Source organism: Oryctolagus cuniculus, chromosome 2 (genome assembly GCF_051225735.1).
Source record: "Oryctolagus cuniculus isolate XC-2025 breed Fujian yellow rabbit chromosome 2, ASM5122573v1, whole genome shotgun sequence".
NCBI classification, from domain to species: Eukaryota; Metazoa; Chordata; class Mammalia; order Lagomorpha; family Leporidae; genus Oryctolagus; species Oryctolagus cuniculus.
In genome coordinates, this window is record NC_142868.1 from 95860185 (window position 1) to 95874826 (window position 14642).

A 14642-nucleotide genomic window follows, 5' to 3' on the forward strand; every position below is an offset into this window, starting at 1 on the left:
TAGAAAACCTTAAAGGAAGAAATAGAAGAGGATACCAAGAAATGAAAAAATCTTCCATGCTCATGGTTTGGAAGAATCAATATCATCAAAATGTCCATTCTCCCAAAAGCAATTTATAGATTCAATGCAATACCAATCAAGATACTGAAGACCTTCTTCTCAGATCTGGAAAAAATGATGCTGAAATTCATATGGAGGCACAAGAGACCTCGAATAGCTAAAGCAATCTTGTACAACAAAAACAAAGCCGGAGGCATCTCAATACCAGATTTCAGGACATACTACAGGCAGTTGTAATCAAAACAGCATGGTACTGGTACAGAAACAGATGGATAGACCAATGGAACAGAATTGAAACACTAGAAATCAATCCAAACATCTACAGCCAACTCATATTTGATCAAGGATCCAAAACCAATCCCTGGAGTAAGGGCTGTCTATTCAATAAATAGTGCTGGGAAAACTGGATTTCCACGAGCAGAATCATGAAGCAAGACCCCTACCTTACACCTTACACAAAAATTCACTCAACAGGGATTAAAGACTTAAATCTATGACCTGACACCATCAAATTATTAGGGAGCATTGGAAAAACCCTGCAAGATATAAGTACTGGCAATGACTTCTTGGAAAACACCCCAGAAGCACAGGCAGTCAAAGCCAAAATCAACTATTGGGATTGCATCAAATTGAGAAGTTTCTGTACTGCAAAAGAAACAGTCAGGAAAGTGAAGAGGCAACCAACAGAATGGGAAAATATATTTGCAAACTATGCAACTGATAAAGGGTTGATAACCAGAATCTACAAAGAAATCAAGACTCCACAACATCAAAACAAACAACCCACTTAAGAGATGGGCCAAGGACCTCAATAGACATTTTTCAAAAGAGGAAATCCAAATGTCCAACAGACACATGAAAAAGTGTTCAAGATCACTAGCAATCAGGGAAATGCAAATCAAAACCACAATGAGGTTTCACCTCACCCCGGTTAGAATGGCTCACATTCAGAAATCTACCAACAACAGATGCTGGCGAGGATGTGGGGAAAAAGGGACACTAACCCACTGTTGGTGGGAATGCAAACTGGTCAAGCCACTATGGAAGTCAGTCTGGAGATTCCTCAGAAACCTGAAGATAACCCTAGCGTTCGACCCAGCCATCCCACTGCTTGGAATTTACCCAAAGGAATTTAAATTGGCAAACAAACAAGCTGTCTGCACCCTAATGTTTATTGCAGCTCAATTCACAATAGCTAAGACCTGGAACCAACCCAAATGCCCATCAACGGTAGACTGGATAAAGAAATAATGGGACATGTACTCTATAGAATACTATACAGCAGTCAAAAACAACGAAACCCGGTCATTTGCAACAGGATGGAAGAATTTGGAAACCATTATGCTGAGTGAAATAAGCCAGTCCCCTAGGGACAAATGTCATATGTTCTCCCTGATCGGTGACAACTAACTGCGCACCACAGGGGAAATCTGTTGAAGTGAAGTGGACACTATGAGAAACAGTGACTGGATCAGCTCTTGTCCTGACTGTTGATGTACGATGTAATACTTTATCCATTTTAGTATTTTCTCTTTGTTTTGTTCTAGTACTATTGGTTGAACTCTGTGATTAATACACAATTATTCTTGGGTGTTTAAATTTTAACGGAAAAGTGATCCCTGTTAAATATAAGAGTGGGAATAAGAGAGGGGGGAGATGTACAATTTGGGACATGCTGAATCGGACTTGCCCTAAATGGTGGAGTTAGAATCATGCCAGGGGATCCCAATACAATGCCATCAAGGTGGCATGTACCAATGCCATTTCACTAGTCCAAGTGATCAATTTCAGTTCACAATGGATCACATTGATAGGTCAAAGAGTCAAAGGGATCACACAAACAAGACTAGTGTCATTATCCAGAATGATTCATCCTTTGTATTAAAATTGCTAATAACATTCAACATTTTTTCCTTAATGCTCACATAGTGTCCTTTCACTCTCCTGCCTGCAGTTGAAACAAAAGCAGTTAGAACAAGCTCCTCTAAATTCATTTGATTTTTGAGAAAAGAATAAACAAAATGAGAACAGAAGGTATACAAGTTAACTTTGCAACATTAAAACTGGCTATAATCTCCAATCTATAGCACTAAGGGAAAATTCAGGGTACAATACAACTTTTACCTTGGTTGACATATTAAAATGACTTAGCTCAAAATTGATCTGAAGAATTCTCTTAGGGACCTGCTTTAAAAATACATCTAATTCTACTGCTTCATAAATGGGAAATTACATTTCTTAAAAAATGAATGATTAAAAATACACAGAGACTAGTGAATACATGGATAACAAAAAGAATTCACATGATAGTGGTGTTCTGGGTGAGAAACAGCACTGTGCCATGATACCAAGACGTAATGCTTGGGTCTGGTGAGCAAAGAAAGACTCAGGGACCCATTCTATGAACATGTTCCAAAACATGATGTTCATTGCTTCACAAAGAGAAAAATACAAAAGCATCTTCATAAAATTCTCACAAATGTTAAATAGTGTTTAAAAAAATAAAAGAGCATGCACAGATTTTCTTATCTTTAAAAAGTTAAAGATCTAAAAATATCAGAATGTACATATATTGACCATTGCATTCAGTCCACAAATTTCTACAAATCACACACTCTTCAGCTTGTATGTCCTGGTAGATTGCTTTCGTAAAAATTCAGGAACACATGCATTTGGTTCAAGATTTGGATTTAAAGAGTAATGTTCTTGGCCGGCGACGTGGCTCAATAGGCTAATCCTCCACCTGCGGTGCTGGCACGCCGGGTTCTAGTCCTGGTCGGGGCACTGGATTCTGTCCCGGTTGCCCCTCTTCCAGGCCAGCTCTCTGCTGTGGCCCGGGAGTGCAGGGGAGGATGGCCCAAGTGCTTGGGCCCTGCACCCACATGGGGGTCCAGGAGAAGCACCTGGCTCCCGGCTTCGGATCAGCGCAGTGTGCCGGCCGTGGCGGCCATTGGAGGGTGAACCAACGGCAAAGGAACACCTTTCTCTCTGTTTCTCTCTCTCACTGTCCACTCTGCCTGTCAAAAAAAAAAAAAAAGAGCAATGTTCTTGATTTAAAAATATAGTACAAAAGAGCTAATGAAACCATAGCAGTGCAAATCATTAGCAGAGAAAGTCTGTTGCAACCTCTTTTACAAGCTGGCATTTATAATAGCACATGAAACAGGTAAAAATAGCCTTAGGTAACAATACAATCAATTTCAAATTTTATTTTAGTACAACAATTTCAGAAATCAGGTCTTTGTGGATCATATATAGCCATAAAGGCTAAATTCAATTTTATATTTTACAAACAAGTCTGAAAAAAGAAGGTGTGAAGTATGGAAGAATGGTCTCTGGATGTTACTACTGGCCTCAGAAAAGTAGTGCTACAGATTTCTGTGCAAACAGAATATGCTGTTCAAACATTTTCCTATTTCAAGGCTTGAAAATATACTGGATAGAAGGAACAGGAAAATTACTTGTAACAAATTAAAGATAGGTGCAAACACACCAATCCCTGTCTGGCAGTATATAAAGCATATGGGGCTCAGAATTTTTTGTCTGTTGCTAGGACCTGGCTTTCATAATAGATCCATACCAAGTAATCAGATTGAAATTTCAAATCGTCATTAAGGAAAAATACCAAAACAATCCCTAGTGGCCATATCTCACTCCTCCATCAGATTTTCACGAGTTTATAAGTAAAACTGAGGTTGTCCTCTGAAGGTGCTTGACTACCTCCTGCCAGGAAGGTCAATGCCATTAACTTGGGGCAGGAAAGGCAGTAAGAGCTCCAGTTGTGCAAAAAGTGAGAAGTGGTCAGCGGGGATTAGAGGGTGTGGTCAGCTGCTGCTATTATTCTCCGTTAACCAGTGGTGGTCTAAAGGTCCCAGTGTTCAACTGAGGTTTAGAATAGAAGATTCAATATCAAAACCTTCTGAAGAAATCAAATGTATAATTTGTGTAAGGCATCACGCCACTCTCATAGGCACTCTTCAACTTGAAACCATGAGTGATCCTTCTGTTGGTTGTTCCGTTCTTCCCATTACTAATAGCTGAAGTTTGTAAGACTTTCATTCTACCTCAGTCCTTAAAGTCTTTATGATTTGTTTCTACTCAACCAGTTCTCAAATATTCCACAACAGCAGAGTCTGGCAAAGAATTAAGGTTGGCACATAACACAAGTGGAATAGTTACGAATTCTCCTAGTACCTTAGATCTGAGGCTTTGAAAGGCTTCATCGATAATGTTCTTCACTTTGGAGAGGAACATCATAGTTTGTACCAACTTCATATTGGAGTACTCTGGATCCCAGTGTATATGAGCATTTGCCATGAGAATGAGTTGTGTGCCATGATGTGCCTTTCCAGATGATACTTCAATCAATTCTATGCGAAGTACTGCAACTCCAATGTTATCTTTTTTCATGATTCTGTTCAGCATTGTTTCAGACCCTTATGAATTTGCCATTACTAGCTGATTAAATTCAACAGTGTGTTTCTGAACCAAGTTAAATTTTTTGATCTTGAAGAATATTTCACAGCATCAACATGCTTTCTTTTTTGGTCTGACATTGTCCTAGATCAAAACATAGGGCTAAAGAATCCATGATAGCCACTTTTTTTTTCAGTTATACCAGAAAAAACTGTAATACTGTTCCATTTCAATCTCCTTAAGGCTTATGATATCAGCACTGCAGCTCAAGATTTCTTGAATAAGGGCCTTTTTCCTGTAGTCCGAATTTAGTGCCCATGATGGACAGTAGCCATAGAATTCTCAGGTCGCATATTTATCACATTATAGCATACGACAGAAAGCAAGGCAGTTGGCCTTGTTCTGTCTGGTTCTTGTAACATTATCCAAGATCTCGGAGGTGGCTGTTCTGTTGAAACTGACAAATTATCAAGCACATAGCTCAGCAGCCTTCTTGGTCCATCGGGTTTCTAATAGAGGTTCAAGATAGCCTGTGTAAGTGGATTTCCTGAGTGATACCATGTTTCCAAGTTCTGCAAGTAAACTATGGATTTTATTAGAGGACAGGTCCAGATATATGAGACTGTGAAGCTTGGCAATGTCTGAGGAATGCAGGACATGAATTGTCACTCAGATGCAAAGCTGTCAAGTGAGTTAGTGACCGCAAAGATGAGCTTCAGCTTCTTACTTCACCACTTCTTTCAAGCTCTGCCCGATGTGATTTCTGTTTGCTGCTTCCTCAGAGGACATAATTGTGTACATCTCCGAGGCTCAGAGCATCCTATTTTCCTTTGGGGATGCCTCTGGGGGGTCACCGCCCTCCTCTGCCACTTCTGCTGCCTCCTCTCTGTGAGTGCAGCGGGGTCTCATCTGAGGAATTACCATACCAGTCCTGCCCACTGCTGCAGCTCTGCAGCCACCACTCTTCTACTGCCTCAGCCACCACTCTTCCTTCCCCTCCGAGTGCTGCTGCTCCAACAGCCAGCCTTAGATGCCCCATGGGCCTGGCCACCGCTACACCCTGCAGCTCTCTCAGCCCCAGGCCTCTCCCTCCACACCGTGCTGCCTTTGCTTCTGTGCCGCAGATGTCAAGGCCAGCAATGCAATAGTATCACCTCTTCCTCCCTGCCCCCTCATTTTCATTGAAAGCAAACAAGCATCATGGTCCTTGTTGACAATCTATAAGGGATGGCCGGCGCTGCAGCTCACTAGGCTAATCCGCCTAGCGGCGCCGGCACACCGGGTTCTAGTCCCGGTCGGGGCGCCGGATTCTGTCCCGGTTGCCCCTCTTCCAGGCCAGCTCTCTGCTGTGGCCAGGGAGTGCAGTGGAGGATGGCCCAGGTGCTTGGGCCCTGCACCCCATGGGAGACCAGGAAAAGCACCTGGCTCCTGGCTCCTGCCATCGGATCAGCGCGGTGCGCCGGCCGCAGCGCGCCGGCCGCGGCAGCCATTGGAGGGTGAACCAACGGCAAAGGAAGACCTTTCTCTCTGTCTCTCTCTCTCACTGTCCACTCTACCTGTCAAAAAATTTAAAAAAAATCTATAAGGGCTCCTTTTCCTATACATTTTCTTTTTTTTTTTAACTTTTATTTAATGAATATAAATTTCCAAAGTACGATTTATAGATTACAATGGCTTCCCCCCCATACCGTCCCTCCCACCCACAACCCTCCCCTTTCCCACTCCCTCTCCCCTTCCATTCACATCAAGATTCATTTTCGATTATCTTAATATACAGAAGATCAGCTTAGTATACATTAAGTAAGGATTTCAACAGTTTGCTCCCACACAGAAACATAAAGTGAAAAATAATAGATGATTTTTTTTAAATGATGATGAAATCAGATCAGACCTATTGTCATGTTTAATCCCAGTGAGAGTCAAGTTGGGAGTTGATAATTTCTTTTTTTTTTTTTTTTTACAGAGGATCAGTTTAGGATACATTAAGTAAAGATTTCAACAGTTTGCACCCCCATAGAAACACAAAGTGAAATATATTGTTTGAGTACTCGTTATAGCATTAAATCTCAATGCACAGCACATTAAGGACAGAGATCCTACATGAGGAGTAAGTGCACAGTGACTCCTGTTGTTGACTTTACCAATTGACACTCCTGTCTATGGCATCAGTAATCTCCTTATGCTCCAGTCATGAGTTTCCAAGGCTATGGAAGCCCTCTGAGTTCTCTGATTCTTATCTTGGTTAGACAAGGTCATAGTCAAAGTGGAGGTTCTCTCCTCCCTTCAGAGAAAGGTACCTCCTTCTTTGAAGACCTGTTCTTTCCACTGGGATCTCACTCACAGAGATCTTTTGCCAGAGTGTCTTGGCTTTCCATGCCTGAATTCCTATACATTTTCATCAGCACTTACTTACTGCTTGAGAATAGTCACTCTGTTGCTTTAATTTGCATAATTTGTTCCTCAAGGCATAGAACTTCTAAACAAATAACCAAGAGGAAATTTAACTGAATAATAACCTCCCAACAAAGAAAGCTCAGGAACAGATAGCTTCACTGCTGAATTCTACCAAATTTGTAAAGAGGAACTAATTCCTCAAACTATTCAAAACATTTGAAAGGGAAGTAATCCTCCCAAGCTACTTCTATGAGGTCAGCATCACCTTAGTTCCTGAAACCAGAAAGATACAGGAAAGATACTCATAAACAAATAGCCCTGATGAACAGATGTAAAGATTCCCCAACAAAGTGCTAGCTAATTGAATCCAGCAACGCTTAAGAAAGATCTTTCACCTGTACAAGTTGCATTTATACAGAAATGGATCAACGTATGAAAATCAATAAATATGATATATAACATTAACAAATAGGACAATAAAAATAATATTATTTCAACAGATGCAGAGAAATCATTTGATAAAATAGTGAGACCAAAAGACTCCACCAAGAGACTATTGCAACTCCTAACATAGTTTGGTAAAGTTGCAAAAATAAATTCTACACACAAAAATCAGTGACATTTGTATGCACAATGCTGTGGCTGAGAATGAACTTGTAAGATCCAGTATCATTCACAATATTTACTAAAAGTTTAATTACCTTGGAATAAATTTAACCCAGGATGTGAAAAATCTCTATAATGAAAATCATAAAACATTAAGGAAAGAAATAGATGAAGGCAAATATAAAATGGAAGGCGTTTTCATGTCCATGGATTGGAAGAATTAATAGCATCAAAATGTCCATAATACCCAAAGCAATTTACAAATTCAACACAATCCCAGTCAAAATATCAGCCATATTATTCTCATGTCTAGAAAAAATTGATGCTAAAATTAATATAGAAATAGAAGAGACCCCTGATAGCTAAAGCACTCTTAAACAAGTAAAACAAAACTGAGGGCATCACAATAGTGGATTCATGACACACTATACAGGGAAGTTATAATGAAAACAGCGTGATATTGGCACAACAATAGACATGGCAACCTATGGAGCAAAATAGAAGCCTCAGAAACTAATCCACACATCTACAACCAACTAATCTTTCACAATTGAGCTAAAATCAATCCCTAGTGAAAGGAGAGTCTCTTCATCAAATGAAGTCTCTTCATCAAATGCATACAGAAGCATGAAACATGACCCCTACATTACATCTTATAAAACAATCAACTCAAAATGGACCAATCCTCTAAATCTAGGCGCTGATACAATCAATAACTAAAGGAAGACTTTAGGGAAACTGCAAGACATTGGCAATGGAAATAAGTTCTTGGAAAAGATCCCAGAAATACAGGTAATAAAAGTAAATATACAAGTGGAATCAACTTAAGCTAAAGAGTTTCTGTCCTGCAAAAGAAATACTCAATAAAGTGAAGAGGCAATCAATGGAATGTGTTAAATTATTTGCAAATTATGAAATAAAGGATTATTATCCAGAATATATTAAGAGCTCAAAAAACTCAACAACATCAAAACAAACAATCCAGTTAATAAATGGGCAAAGGACATGAATGGGCATTTTTCAAAGGATGGGTTCAAATGGCCAACAAATAAAAAGTGCTCAGAATCACTAGCCATCAGGAAAGTGCAAATATATACCACCATGAGAGGTCAGCATTGCCGCTGTAGCATGTATACTACCACCTGTAGCATCCTTGTGTCAATTTGAGTTCTGGTTGCTTCACTTCTGATTCAGCTGCCTGCTAATTCACCTCAGAAAGTTGTGGAAGATGGCCTATTTCCTTGGGCCCCTGTGCCATGTGGGAGATCCAAAGCCCCTAGCTTGTGCTTTAATCTGGCCTACACCTGACCACTACAGCTGCTTGCAGAGTGATCTAGCAGATGATAAATCTCTCTCTCCCTCTGCCTCTCTTTCTCTGTAACTCTTTCAAATAAAAAAAGCATTAAAAAAGTACAGTAGATAATAGCCAGTTTGAATGGCTATTATCCATAAATAAACAAATGCATTAACTAATTAATTAAATGCTGGTGAGGGTGTGGGATAAAAGATACCTTAATAGACCTTTGGAATGATATAAACTAGCGCAACCATTGTTGGAGATAATATCCCAATATCTCTGTAATCTGACAATATATCTACCATATGACCCAGACATCCCACTCCTGGAAATTTACACATAGGATATGAAATCGGAATATGAAAGAGTGATCTGCACCCCCATGTTTATTGCAGCACAATTCACAATAGCTAGGATATGAAATCAATCCAGATGTTAATCAACTGATGAGTTGATAAAGAAAATGTGATACACATTCTCACACACACACACCACACACACCACTACACACACACCACACACAGTCTGTGGAATAGTACTCAATCTTAAATATAATGAAACCCTGTCTCTTGTAATAAAATGGATGGACCTGGAAGCCATTTTGGTAAATGAAATAAGTCAATTGCCAAAAGAGACAAATATTCTGTATTTTCTCTGATTTGTAGTAACTAACATACAGAATACAAAAAATGTATTATATATAAATGAAAATTACATTTTGAGATTTGATTATTGTTTACAGCCCTTGTTTACACTATTGAATAGTTTTTTTTTTCTACTTACTATTCTTTGAATTATTTACTTAGTGGAACGTTAATTTTGGAATTATAACATAAAAAGAATGTGGTTCAATGTAAAGATTAAAAGAAAAAATAAGGAAGCAAGGAGGGATGGAGGTTGGGCACATGGGTAGGAGAAAGGGTAGGGCAGGATATATCACAATGCTCCTAAATCTGTGCGTATAAAACATCAAATTTATTCACCTTATACAAATAATTAAAAACAGAAAATAATAAAAAGGATCTAAGGGATTTATAGTTTCAGATGATTCCTTATAATACTACAATAGTTATATTTTAGTGGAATATTTTAAAAAAGGAAATCCATATGGAATGTCAAAGGATCAAAGTATCGAATATATTCTCAAAAATGAGATTAAAGATTTAAGTCTCACAATCTCTTAATTCAAAATGAAAAGTAATAGAAAACTGTTGAAGAAGCATAAACACAAAGGTCAATGCAATGGAATAGAGATTGAAGGTGTGCATTTGGTCCCTCAGTTAAGATGCTGTTTAAGATGGCTGCATTCCATACTACAGTATTTGGGTTTAATTCTAGCTCTGGACTCAAATTTCCTGTCAATACCAAATATGAGAAGCATCATGATGTGACAAATAATCAGGTCTCTGCCACTCACATAGGAGGCCAGATTATGTTTATGGTTTCTGGTTCAGGTTCCAGTTACAACCCAGACCTGGTCATCACAGAAAACTGGGCAGTGCACCAGAAGTTAGGAACTCTCTGTCCTTCTCAATCTGCCACACAAATTAACATACTACTACTAATAATGATAAACATTTAATATCATTGGCTATGTTAATAAATGAAACTCAAGATCTGTTAACCTTATTTATCAAAAAAAAAAAAACTGATTGAATCCAGCATATCATTAAAACCTTAAACACACTATGAATGGAAGAGAATTTCCACAAGAAGGTCACCTACAGGAAATCTACAGCAGACTTCAATAAATGGGAATAAGGTACAGATACTTTTAAAACTTTTTTTTTTTTGACAGGCAGAGTGGACAGTGAGAGACAGAGAGAAAGGTCTTCCTTTGCCATTGGTTCACCCTCCAATGGCTGCCACGGCCAGTGTGCTGTGGCTGGTGCATTGTGCTGATCTGAAGCCAGGAGCCAGGTACTCTCCTGGTCTCCCATGCAGGTGCAACTTGGGCCATCCTCCACCTCACTCCCAGGCCACAGCAGAGAGGTGGCCTGGAAGAGGGGCAACTGGGACAGAATCCAGCGCACTGACCGGGACTAGAGCCCGGGGTGCTGGCACCGCAGGCGGAGGATTAGCCTATTGAGCCATGGTACCGGCCTTAACACTTCTATTCAACAGTGTAGTACAGGATTCTGCCAAAGAAACCACACAGAGAAAGAAAAAACTCCACAAGGGACTATTTATTGCCTCAGCAGTTTTTCTCCCAGGTGTGCCACTAAAATATTCAAAATCCACATGCACACAAAGGTTCACAGCAGAAATATTCATGAAAGCCAAATCTAGAAGCAACACAAATACTGATGTATAAGAAAAACAGTGTGTATTATGTTTTTTATAATGCTATGCTATTTGGCAATCAAATACATACTGTTTTTGGTTTTGACAGTCAAAACCAAAAACAGTATGTATTATGTCTTTTATAATGTCTTGCTATGCTATTTGGCAATCAAAATTAATAATGAAATGGCATACTACAAAATAATAAAACTCACAAAACAAAGAAATAAAAAATAAAATTTCACATATAGTAATTCTCTATGATTCCAATTTTAGGACATGTCAAAAGAAATCCTAAAAAATCTCTAAAGACAGATTTTAGATTAATGCCTGTCTGTCACTGATAGTGAATGAGGATCTATTGTAGATAATATTAATTATTTGGGAATTAATGAAATGTGCTTATATTAGACTGTGGTTATGATTATGTAATTTCCAAAATTTTATGAAATATGGAATATTCGGGGCTGGCGCCATGGTGCCCTAGGTTAATCCTCTGCCTGCAGCACTGGCATCCCATATGGGCGCCGGTTCTAGTCCCAGTTGCTCCTCTTTAAGTCAAGCTCTGCTGTGGCCTGGGAAGGCAGTGGAGGATGGCCCAAGTGCTTGGGCCCCTGTACCTGCACAGGAATCCAGGAAGAAGCACCTTGCTCGTGGCTTCAGAGCAGTGTAGCTCTGGCTGTTGTGGTCATTTGGGGAGTGAACCAACAGAAGGAAGACCTTTCTGTCTTTCTCACTGTCTGTAACTCTACCTGTCAAATAAATAAATAAATAAAATCTTTAAAAAATAGGGAATATTCACTTAAAACATGGAACAGTTAGGTCTGGGCATATAGGCTTCTGAGTTTGGTCTTCACAGAAGAAACTGGAGATTAATAAATATGAGGGGGTTTCAACTATTTGGTGGAACATGAAATTAAAATACACTAATACTCATTTGGTTAAAATATATAAAAGCATAAATATGAGGGACCTTACAATTCATAGACTGTTTTTCTATGAATGAAGTATGCATGTGATTCAAGAGATTCTTGCACCAAAGTTAACCTACCATTTAATTCCTTATTTGTTACTTGATATTGCTTGATGTAGCTCTAATTCAAATTAGTTCATATATACTTGAAAAATACTTCATTTTCTGTATGTGAAACAATTTAAAGTATATATTAACCACCAATGTAAGGAAAGTACTGTTTCCTAATCACTCAAAGTACCATGAAAAAATATAAATCTAGTTATTTCCAAACTGTTTGTCTTAATAAACTTCCTCCAAGGGTCATAATTTCAGCTGTGATACTAATTTAAATATTTCAACACCTCTTAAACTTATACAATAAGTGAAATGCCTTTTTGAGTGTATTTTTTGTTGCCTATAGTTACACATATCTATGTTTTACAGTGTGAAAATTTAATCCCTGAAAATGATGTTTACTGACCAAATCAGGGTAAACAACATTTTCCCTTCTCTGGTATTACACATCATGATCAAGCCTTGTAACACATTTTTTTCTGTTTGCTCATAAAATATAGTCTACTTTATGATGGACTTTAGTCACCCCACCATTCTTTGTAAGTCTAGGAACTCACATGTATAATCTAACTCATATTTTGTACCAATTATCCAAGTAGTTTTTACATACCAGATTTCAAGACATACAACAAGGGAGTTATAATCAGAACAGCCTGGTACCAGTACAAAGACAGATGGATAGACCAATAGAGCAGAGAAGAAACATCAGAAATCAATCCAAATATCTACAACCAATTTATATTCAACAAAGTAGCTAAAATCAATCCCTGGAGCAAGGACAGTCTCTTCTGGTGCTGGGAAAACTGGATTTCCTCATGCATAAGTATGATGCAAGACCCTTACCTTATACCTTACACAAAAAGCCACTCAAAATGGATTAAAAACCTAAATCTATGACCCAACACCATCAAATTATTAGAGGACATTGGAGAAACCCTGCAAGACATTGGCATAGGCAAAAACATCTTGCAAAGACCCCATAGGCACAAGCAGTCAAAACCAAAATTAACAAATGTGATTTCATCAAATTGAGGAGCTTCTGAACTGGAAAAGAAATCCCCAGCTAATTAAAGAGGCAACCTACATGGGGCCAGTGCTATAGTGCAGTGGGTTAAACCTAAGCCTGAAGAGCTGGCATCCCATATGGGTGCCGGTTCTAGTCCTGGCTGCTCCTCTTCCGATGCAGCTCTCTGCTATGGCCTAGGAAAGCAGTAGAAGATGTCCCAACTCTTTGGACCATGCACCCACGAAGGAGACCTGGAAGAAGCTCTTGGATCCCAGCTTCAGATCAGCTCAGCTCTGGCCATTGTGGTCATTCAGGGAGTGAACCAGCGGAATGGAAGATGTTTCTAACCTCTCTCTCTCTCTCTCTCTCTCTCTCTCTCTCTCTGCCTCTTGTTCCCTCTGTGTAACTCTGACTTTCAAATAAATAAAATAATTCTTAAAAAAGAGGCAACCAACAGAATAGGAGAGAGTATTTGTGAACTATGCAAACGATAAAGGATTAATACCTAGAATATATAAAGAGATCAAGAAACTCAACAACAAAACACACAACTCAGTGAAGAAATGAGCAAAGCACTTAGACATTTCTCAAAAGAGGAAATCCTAATGATTGATAGACACATTAAAAAAATGCTCAGAATCATTGGCCATCAGGGAAATATAAATCAAAACTACAATGTGGTTTCACCTCAACCCTGTTAGAATGTCTTTCATACAGAAATCAACAAACAACAAATACTTGCAAGGATATGGGGAAAAGATACCTTAATCCACTGTTGGTGGGAATGTAAACTGGTAAAGCCACTATGGAAGACAGTATGGAGATACCTCAGAGGATTGAATATAGACCTACTATATGACCCATCCATCCCACTCTGAAATTTACCTAATGGAAATGAAACCACCATATGAAAAAGATATCTGTACCCCCATGTTCATTGGAGCTCAATTCACAATAGCTGAGACATGTAATCAGTCCAAATGCCCATCAACTGAAGACTGGAAAAAGAAATATGGGATATGTACACTATGGAATACCACATAGCAGGAAAAATTAAATCCAGTCATATACAATAAAATGGAAGAATATGGAAAACATCACACTTAGTGAGATAAGCCAGTCCCAAAAGGACAAATACCACATGTTCTCCCTGATTTTTTATAATTAATAGAGCACCTAAAAGGGAAACTGTAGAAGTGAAATTAACACTTTGAGAAGCAATGACTTGAACAATCCTTGTCTTGACCGTGGGGGACTATTTTTTTAAATACTATTTGTTGAACTCTTTTGTATGAAGTGAATTGAAAATAGATTTTGGTATAACATAAGATTGGGAATAAGGAGGAGGAAGAATGGTTTTGGGAGTACGGGCATGGTGGGAAGAATCACCATATATTTAAAGTTATAATTATGATGTGTATGAAGTTTATAACTGTAAAGCTGTATGGTTCTGCATACATTCCTACCAACTTACTTCTAAGGATATAGTTTAAATACTTTCCATGGAACCCCAAATCCACTTTAGAAGTATCCACAAATCCACAAAAGAA

General features: G+C 38.7%; 1 protein-coding gene and 1 pseudogene across 1 annotated transcript in view; one reads left to right on the forward strand and one right to left on the reverse strand.

Annotated features, from left to right (window-relative positions):
* LOC100354896 (uncharacterized) overlaps positions 1-14642 on the forward strand; it is a 147012-nt gene that overhangs the window by 108480 nt on the left and 23890 nt on the right. The gene's annotated exons all lie outside the window — the stretch shown is intronic.
* On the reverse strand, positions 4126-6086 carry LOC103352151 (CCR4-NOT transcription complex subunit 6 pseudogene; annotated as a pseudogene).